We start from the raw sequence: 8,035 nt of genomic DNA, 5'->3' as shown, positions 1-8,035 counted from the left end.
GGGACGTCATTGTAAGGTCTGAGGAAGCCTGTTCAAGCTTGACCCAATAAAAAGGGCTGGAGAACTGGAGTGGAACTGTAATTCGGAGCCTAGGGCAGCCGCCTGTGCTAGTGGATTTCTTCCCAGCGTCTGTGGACTCAGATCAAATCATACAGCAGGAAGGAGCTATGAACACAAGCTCCAGAAAATGCCACAAGTTCCTCCTTTGACATGCCATCAAAGAGGTGAGTAGTATGCTTCCTCCCCACTTTTGCCCTCAACCAACTGGGTGGCAGTGACTTGAGGGTTCCAGTGGACTCAGACGCACCCAGGCNTCCACAACTAGACTGAAGAACAAAAGGACAGCAACTTGTCTGTTCCCCTCCCCCAACTCCCCAATGCTGTTCCCCTCACCCAATTCCCTAATAAATTCTTTAAAAAAAAAGAAGTGATCACCATGATAAGTCCAGCAACCATCTGATACTGTACCATGCTATCACAATATTATTGACTATATTCCCCGTGCTGTACATTACATCCCCAAGGCTTATTTGTTTTATACCTGGATATTACCATATTATTGACTATATTCCCTATACTTTATTTTACATCCCCATCACTATTTTATAACTACAAATTTGTACTTTTTTTAAATTTCAAAATCAATTTTTATTGCAGCCAAAACAGTGGATACACACACACACATTTTAAGTTACAGGGAATAGTTCATTTTGGTAGACAGTGTTGAACAAAATTAAAGTTGCATACATTAGTAACATAACTCGACAGCCTTAATTTGATATAAGTGTGACACAATTTCTTGCTTTCTGTGTTCTGCTAAATCACAATAACCCAAACTGCTTTATAAAACTGATTATGTTGAAATTTAGTTTTACTGTTTTCGCTGTGCTCTGATTCCAAACAAAACTTTTCGTAAGCTTCTTCTGTCTCTGGGTTCTGTCTCTGGATCTCATCATCAATATCAATCATCCAAGCATGGATCACCAGCCCCTGATAAATCTATTCCATTTTCTTCATAACCCGAAAAGAAAGTCTTCTCTTTCAAGTAACTCTTGATATTTCTCTTGGTAATCTGGATCACCTGCAGTGAAAGGGACACTGTCAGATGTATAAAATATTGGTTCATTCATGAAATAGAGTCATTTTCAGGTGTTGCTTCTCTGTATGTTGAGCTTACATACACTCGACCCCAGTTACTTGATGGGAGTTCTATGAGCCTCAAGAGCATCGGTTTTACGTCTCTGCTGCAATCTGCATCTAGGACATTTTCAAGTCTCTGAATAATTTCTTCAATATCAGTCTTTCCTTTTTCCTTCCAGGCATCTTCCAAAACTGACCCTGTCAACTTCAGTAATTTTACTGCACCAATGAAGTTGTCATCCACAGGATTAGAAAAGAGGGCATTCGGCAACTCCTGAAGACCAACCTGAAGAGTATCTGCTCTTGTATCCTGTCCATTTGTTCCTTTGATCTGGGTTAAGATAAAGTTCTCCCAGAAGGACTGCAAATGCATGGAGTCAGTTTTGAGTCACTCATCCCCTTTTGCAGCTTTATCTTTAACTTCATATTCAGTCTGACATCTAATAAAGATACACCTTTGAAGAAGCAATTGGCAGAAGTTGCCACTCTGCGGGCTAACTGTCAGATGATGGGACAGGAAATTAATTACACAGGTGAGATCCCATGTAACAGAAATTTGGAATGGATGGGGCCTACTGATAGATGAGTTCCTCAACTTCCTGCAAAGCATCATCTGTTGTAACCCAGGGTTTCTGCAAACTGTTCAATTTCAGTTTCAAAACTGCCAGGCAGCTCTATAAGATGATTCAAGAAATCCTGAATGTATTCTGAGAAAGTGGGATATTCCTCACAACCATCCTCATAGGATTCTGTATAATTAGAAGAATAACCTGATGGGTAAAATTCGGGGGTGTTCACAGACAGCTTTCACATACAACCACCTAGGGCTTAGCCATTACTGCCTCCGAGTTCTGCTGTGGGATATTATCCTGTGAACTAGGTGGAGCTCCCCGGGGTCTCGTTTGTTCCCAGGCGGGCCCAACCAATGCGGTCGTTCTCAGGAGAGAAGTGCAAGACTCAAATTTGTACTTCTTAATCCCTTCACCTTTTTTACCTGCTCCCTAACCCGCCCTCCCCATCTGTTGCCCTGATAAGTCTAGTACCCATCTGACACTATACATAGTTATTATAATATTATTGACTATATTACTTATGCTATACCCTAGATAACCATGACCACTGTGTAACAATTAATTTGTACTTCTTAATCCCTTCCCCCTTTTCATCCCCCACCCTCAAGCCCCATCCCCTTGGGCAACCATTAAAATGTTTTCTGTATCTATGAGTCTGTTTCTGTTTTGTTTGTCTGTGTATTTTGTTTTTTAGATTTGCATACGTATAAGCGAAATCACATTGCATCTTTCTCTGACATACTGCACTCAGCCCAATACCCTTCAGGTCCATCCATGCAGCCACAGATGGCAAAAATCCATTCCCTTCCATGGCTGAGCAATATTCCATTGTAATATGTACTACCTATCTCCTCTTTATTCATTCTTCCATCAATGGACACCCAGACTGCCTCCACATCTTGGCCATTGTAAACAGTGCTGCAATGAACATATGGATGCACACATCGCCTTGAAGTAGCATTTTGGGTTTCTTCGGATAAATACCCAGAAGTGGGATTATTGGGTCCTTCTTTGTCTCTTATTATCGCCTTTGTTTTAAAGTCTATTTTGTCTGGTATAAGTACTGCTACCCTAGCTTTTTTTTATTATTATTTCCATTTTCATGAAATATCTTTTTCCATCCCTTTACTTTCAGTCTCTGTGTGTCTTTCGATCAGAAGTGAGTCTCCTGTAGGCAGCATATGTAAGAGTTTTGTTTTCTTATCCATTCAGATCTCCTATGTCTTTTCAGTGGAGCATTTCATCCATTTACATTGAAAGTAATTGTTCATAGATATGTAGCTTTGTCATTTTATTATTCAGATATATATACATATATATACATATATATATATGTATATATATATATATGTATGTATGTATGTATGTATTTTTTCATCCTAAAGAAGTCTGTCTAACATTTCTTATAATATTGGTTTGGTGGTGATGAACTCCTTTAGCTTTTTCTTGTCTGGGAAGCTCTTTATCTGTCCTTTAATTTTAAATGGTAGCCTTGCTGGGTAGAACAATCTTGGTTGTAGGGCCTTGCTTTTCATCATTTGGAATATTTCATGCCAATACTTTCTGGCCTGCGAAGTTTCTGTTGAGAAATCAGCTGACAATCTTATGGGAGCTCCCTTATAAGTTACTAGTTGCCTTTCTCTTGCTGCTTTTAGGATACTCTGTCTGTAACCTTTGCCATTTTAATTATAATGTATCTTGCTATGGGCCTGTTTGGGTTCATCTTGTTTGAGACTCTCTGCACTTCCTGGGCTTGTATGTCTATTTCCTTCTCCAGGTTAGGAAAGTTTTCAGTCATTATTTCTTCAAACAAGTTCTCAATCCCTTGCTTTCTCTCTTCTCCTTCTGGTACCCCTATGATGTGAATGTTGGTATGCTTGATGCTGTTCCAGAGGTCTGTTAAACTATCCTCATTTTTTTCTTTATTCTTTTTTCTTTATGCTGTTCCAATTGGGTGCTTTATGCTGCCTTTTCTTCCAAATCGCTGATCCGATCCTCTGCTTCATTTGGTTTGCTGGTGATTCCTTCTAGTGCATTCTTCATATCAGCTACTGCATTCTTCTGACTCGTTCTTTTTTATGGTTTCTATGTCCTTTTGTATACTTCCTATCTCTTTGTTGAGGCCTCACTAAGATCCTTGAGCATCCTAATAATCATTGTTTTGAACTCTGTCTCTGGTAGGCTGCTTGTTTCCACTTTGTTTAGTTCTTTTTCTGGAGTTTTCTCCTGTTCTTTCATTTGGGATGTATTTCTTTGTTTCCTCATTTTGGCTGCCTCTCTGCATTTGTTTCTATGTATTAGGTAGATATGCTATGTCTCCCAGTCTTAGCTGGTGGTCTTTAGTAGGTGCCCTGTGGGGCCCTGATACAGTCTCCGTGGTCATCTGCTCTGGGTGCTCCAGGAATGTCCCTTGTGTTGGTTGTGTGCGCCCTCCTATTATAGTTAAGACTTGATTGCTATTGGCATGTCAGTGGGTGCAACTGACCCTTAGGCTGACTGGCTGTGGAGTTTGGCCACATCCACAGCTTAAGGACTGCTGCGTAGGGTGCTTACCCCACTGAGTGAGATATGCCCCAATGGACTCTGGTGCCTGTTGAGACCACCCTTTGGGTCTGTAACTTGTGAGGCTTAATTGGGTGGTGCTCTGCTATGGTGTGAAGCCAACCTCTAAGTTAGCTTAGCCCCTCTTGAGAGGGGTTCCAGTCCAGGCCCAGGTCACTCACTGACTATGACCTGGTAGGAGCTACAAAGTAATCTGCAGTTGTTCACTGCTTGAGCTAAACCTGAAGGCACATGGGAGAGGTCACACTGCAAACCAAGGATGGCTGCTACCAGTACAATGCCTGGGGTAGTTCTGCAAAAAGCCCAGACACCCTGAGGCCTGTTGCAACCTGCCAGTTCCTATAAGGCTCAGCAGGTAATAAAGCCTCATACAGTAGGCGAGTTGGGTGAGGCAGGGTCTCAGGGAGTCATCAGAGTGGGAAGAATTTTTTTCACCAAATTAATGTGGATTCTGATTTGGTGCCAGTGCTGAGTTTGGAGATAGTCAGCAAAAGCCTCAGAGTGCACAGAGGCCAATTGCCACCCACCTGGAGCCCGCAGATCTGAGAGTTTTCCAAGAATGAGCGCAATGTGGGCAGGGCTGGCTGCTCTCCAAAAAAGTTCCTCTGGCAGGAGAGTTGGGTAGGTTGGGGTCCCAGTGAGTCACCAGGGTTAAGCAAGTAGACCAATTCAGATTCAGATTGGGTCATGTGGGAAAGGGCTTAACACAGGAAAGATGGCACCCAACTGCCAGAACCCCACACTGGGAAAATGGTGACTATCCCTCCAATCCTTGCCCTGAAGCCATACAACTCAGTCTCTCCCCAGAAGTCTCCACTGCCCCAAGTCACTGTCCCTCTGCCAGAGCTCAAGGTGAGAGACTGCGATCAAGTGAGTGTGTGTACAGGTCTTTAAGAGGATGTCTGGATTCCCCACAGCCTTCCATCCCACCTGGATGGTCAGAATCCCCACTGTTTTTCACAGCCAGATGTTGTGGGGATCTACTTTCTGGCACTAGTAATCTGGGCTGCGGAGCCTGGTGTGGAACTGGGAACCCTTGTTCTTCCAAGGCTACCTCCGTAGCTGAGATATCCTTCCTGATTCTCAAATGCCACACACAGGTTTGGGGCCAGCCCATTCCGTGTCTCCATCCCTCCTACCTGTCTTGATGTGGCTTTTTCTTTACACCCTGTTATAAAACTTCTGTTCAGCTAGACTTCAGATGGTTCTCCAGGTTGATTATTCTATAATTTAGTTGTAAGTTTAATGTGTTTATGGAAAGAGGCAAGCAGAGCGTTTGTCTACTTCGCCATCTTGATCTCCTCTGCTGTAATATTTTCAACCAGTCCAGGTAGACCCTTCTTCAGGAATAATAAACCTCAATGTTTCAGGATTACAGAGGGCTCAACATATCCAAAGCATATTATGGGAGTTATTGCACCATGAAGACTGGAGAGACCTTTCCTACTTTCATGGATTCAGCTTGCTAAGGAAAACACATATGAGGCTTAGTTTAAAAAGACAAAGATACTCTCTTTTTTTTTAGTAAATAAGTAGCCAAAAGGGCAGGGAAGGGAGGTGAAATATGTCATAGTCAGCCCATCAGAATCCCCTGGTCTTACCATTACATGTGATGATTTCAAATGGGTTCTTAGTACCTTAATTTTGAGGGGAAAGAGTAGAAGGAACGAGCCAATGTGTTTGCATGCTGAGTTTCTGCCTATGACACTGAACTTGAGAGGGCTGTGACCTTTGGAGAAATGAAAGACTGTTCAAATGACTCGTAAGAATAAATTAACTCAGTGCTCTTTGCTGACAAGTTGAAGCTTCCTAGTTGTAAAGCAGAACAAGCTGCCACTAACAGAGGAGGTCCACCCCATAGATGGAAAAGAGATAAGGCACTGAAACTCAGCCTGAGGGGCCTCCCAAATCTTGGGGCATGGGGCCAATGGGGCTCCTTCAGAGTCAGCAAAGTTCTCATCACCAAACCAGCTCCAGAGAAGCTGGCTTATTAACATCTGGAGAACTGGGCACAATCTTCCAAGCCTGGAGACCAAAGGAAAGGGGGCATGAGGAGGGGGGCAGTTCCCAAGGCAGGGGGAGTCTGCCTCAGGGGAGGCCACTTCCCTCCCAAGATGCCTGGGATTTTCCACTTCAGCAGGGGAAGGTAACTCTGCTGAGGGCACAGAAAGATGACATCCCTGCAGTTTTGAATCAGAAACCCAGCAGGGCAGATGTGCCCCCTTTCTTAGCCTAGGGAGAGCTAGACCCAGCCCCAGCACACCTTCACCTTCAGAAAAGCTGAGGCCAGACCAAGAAGTCACCAGAAGCTACAACAGGACATCAAAGCTGAGGTTGTGAGGGTCAAGACGAGGCTGGGCCATGCTGGGAACTGTCCAGAGCTCTGGTCTCCAGGACTGGCTGCCCTCCAAGCAGACATACCACATGTCCCTAAAATTTTCTCTCCAAGTAACACCACCACTTTTTCCAAAGCAGAGACATTTCCCAGAGCCTTGCAGGCCTGGTATCTGCTCGGGGAGACTTGGTACCAGAAGGGGCCGTTAAATAACCCACTGTTTAAGTTTGTAAACTTCTTATGACTTAGTGACAAGTGAAACTACATTCTGACAGCAACTACAAGTTTCTTAGTACCCTAAGACTTCTCTTTTTTTTTCCCCCTCTTGGGATACTCCCTCCTGCTAAATCGCAGACCTACCCATCCCCAATCCCCCCAAATAAAGACTGAGAGCACATTGTAACCTGTGAGATGTGGGGGACACCTCTTCTCCTGAGAGCTTAAGACCAAATGAAAGTTACTTCTTCCCCTTCACCTTGAATGCACTGATGGACGCTCTGGACCCCACCAACACATAGGAAAGCAATCATGGGCAGTAACTCTGAGGGCATAGGCAGGACCAGCCAGCCCTAGATACAGTGGTAAAGAGAGCAAAGCTACCTTGGTTTCCCTTCTTCCTCTCCATACATTCCCATTTGTCTCGCCTCTTTTCGTCTCAGCCAGCAGTCACTTCAAACGTGACCATTGAGGTTATTGGTTGGTACATGCTGACAGCATGGCGCCTTTCCTGGCCATGTATACATGTTAAATACGAAGGATGAGCTCTCAAGTGGAAAATCCATTGACATCCAAAGGAAGGAACCATCATGATGGAGTTACAGATGTTGCATGAACACTCGGGAGCAAAGGAGAGCCCATTTCTCCCACAGGCAAATGCCAGCCCAAGGCATTGACACTGACCAAGCCCCTAGAAGCTAGCCATATGCAAGGTGGCACAGTGTCCCCCAGCCTCCCCACACACACGCATTCCCACCCACACACTGCTTGCCCTTTTCTGGCTGCCAGAAGTACAAGATCTGGGATTAAGTCAGGCCCCCTCAACCTTGAGGGCCACTTTCAAGATTTTGAATAACGATGATGCTTGTGACCAGGGAAGGCTGCAGGCTTCCATTATAAAAACACTTTGCAGAAAAAAAGCCTTGGAAATGGTGTAGGAACAACACACAAGCTGGGCTCATTATTTCAATTGAGAGACCAGGTTTGAGATCTTAATGTTCTCAAAAAAGAAAGGAAGCCACTTTTTTTTTCTTCATTTCCACTTTTGCCATAAGGTATTTTCTTTTTTTTTTTTTTTAAGATTTTATTGGGGAATTGGGAGAAGGGAACAGTGTTGGGGAATCGGGGAAGGGGAGCTGACAAGTTGCTATCGTTTTGTTCTTCAGTCTAGTTGTGGAGGACGTTGCTTCACTGGCCCATGTTGATATTA

General features: G+C 43.9%; 1 pseudogene; it reads right to left on the bottom strand.

Moving 5' to 3' along the window:
• Positions 1-663: 663 nt before the first annotated feature.
• On the bottom strand, positions 664-1,991 carry LOC109387872 (polyadenylate-binding protein-interacting protein 1 pseudogene; annotated as a pseudogene).
• Between the last annotated feature and the right edge of the window lie 6,044 nt (positions 1,992-8,035).

The sequence above is a fragment of the Hipposideros armiger genome, unplaced genomic scaffold (genome assembly GCF_001890085.2).
Source record: "Hipposideros armiger isolate ML-2016 unplaced genomic scaffold, ASM189008v1 scaffold_171, whole genome shotgun sequence".
In the NCBI taxonomy this organism is placed as follows: domain Eukaryota; kingdom Metazoa; phylum Chordata; class Mammalia; order Chiroptera; family Hipposideridae; genus Hipposideros; species Hipposideros armiger.
This window is presented reverse-complemented; position numbering and strand designations above follow the sequence as displayed.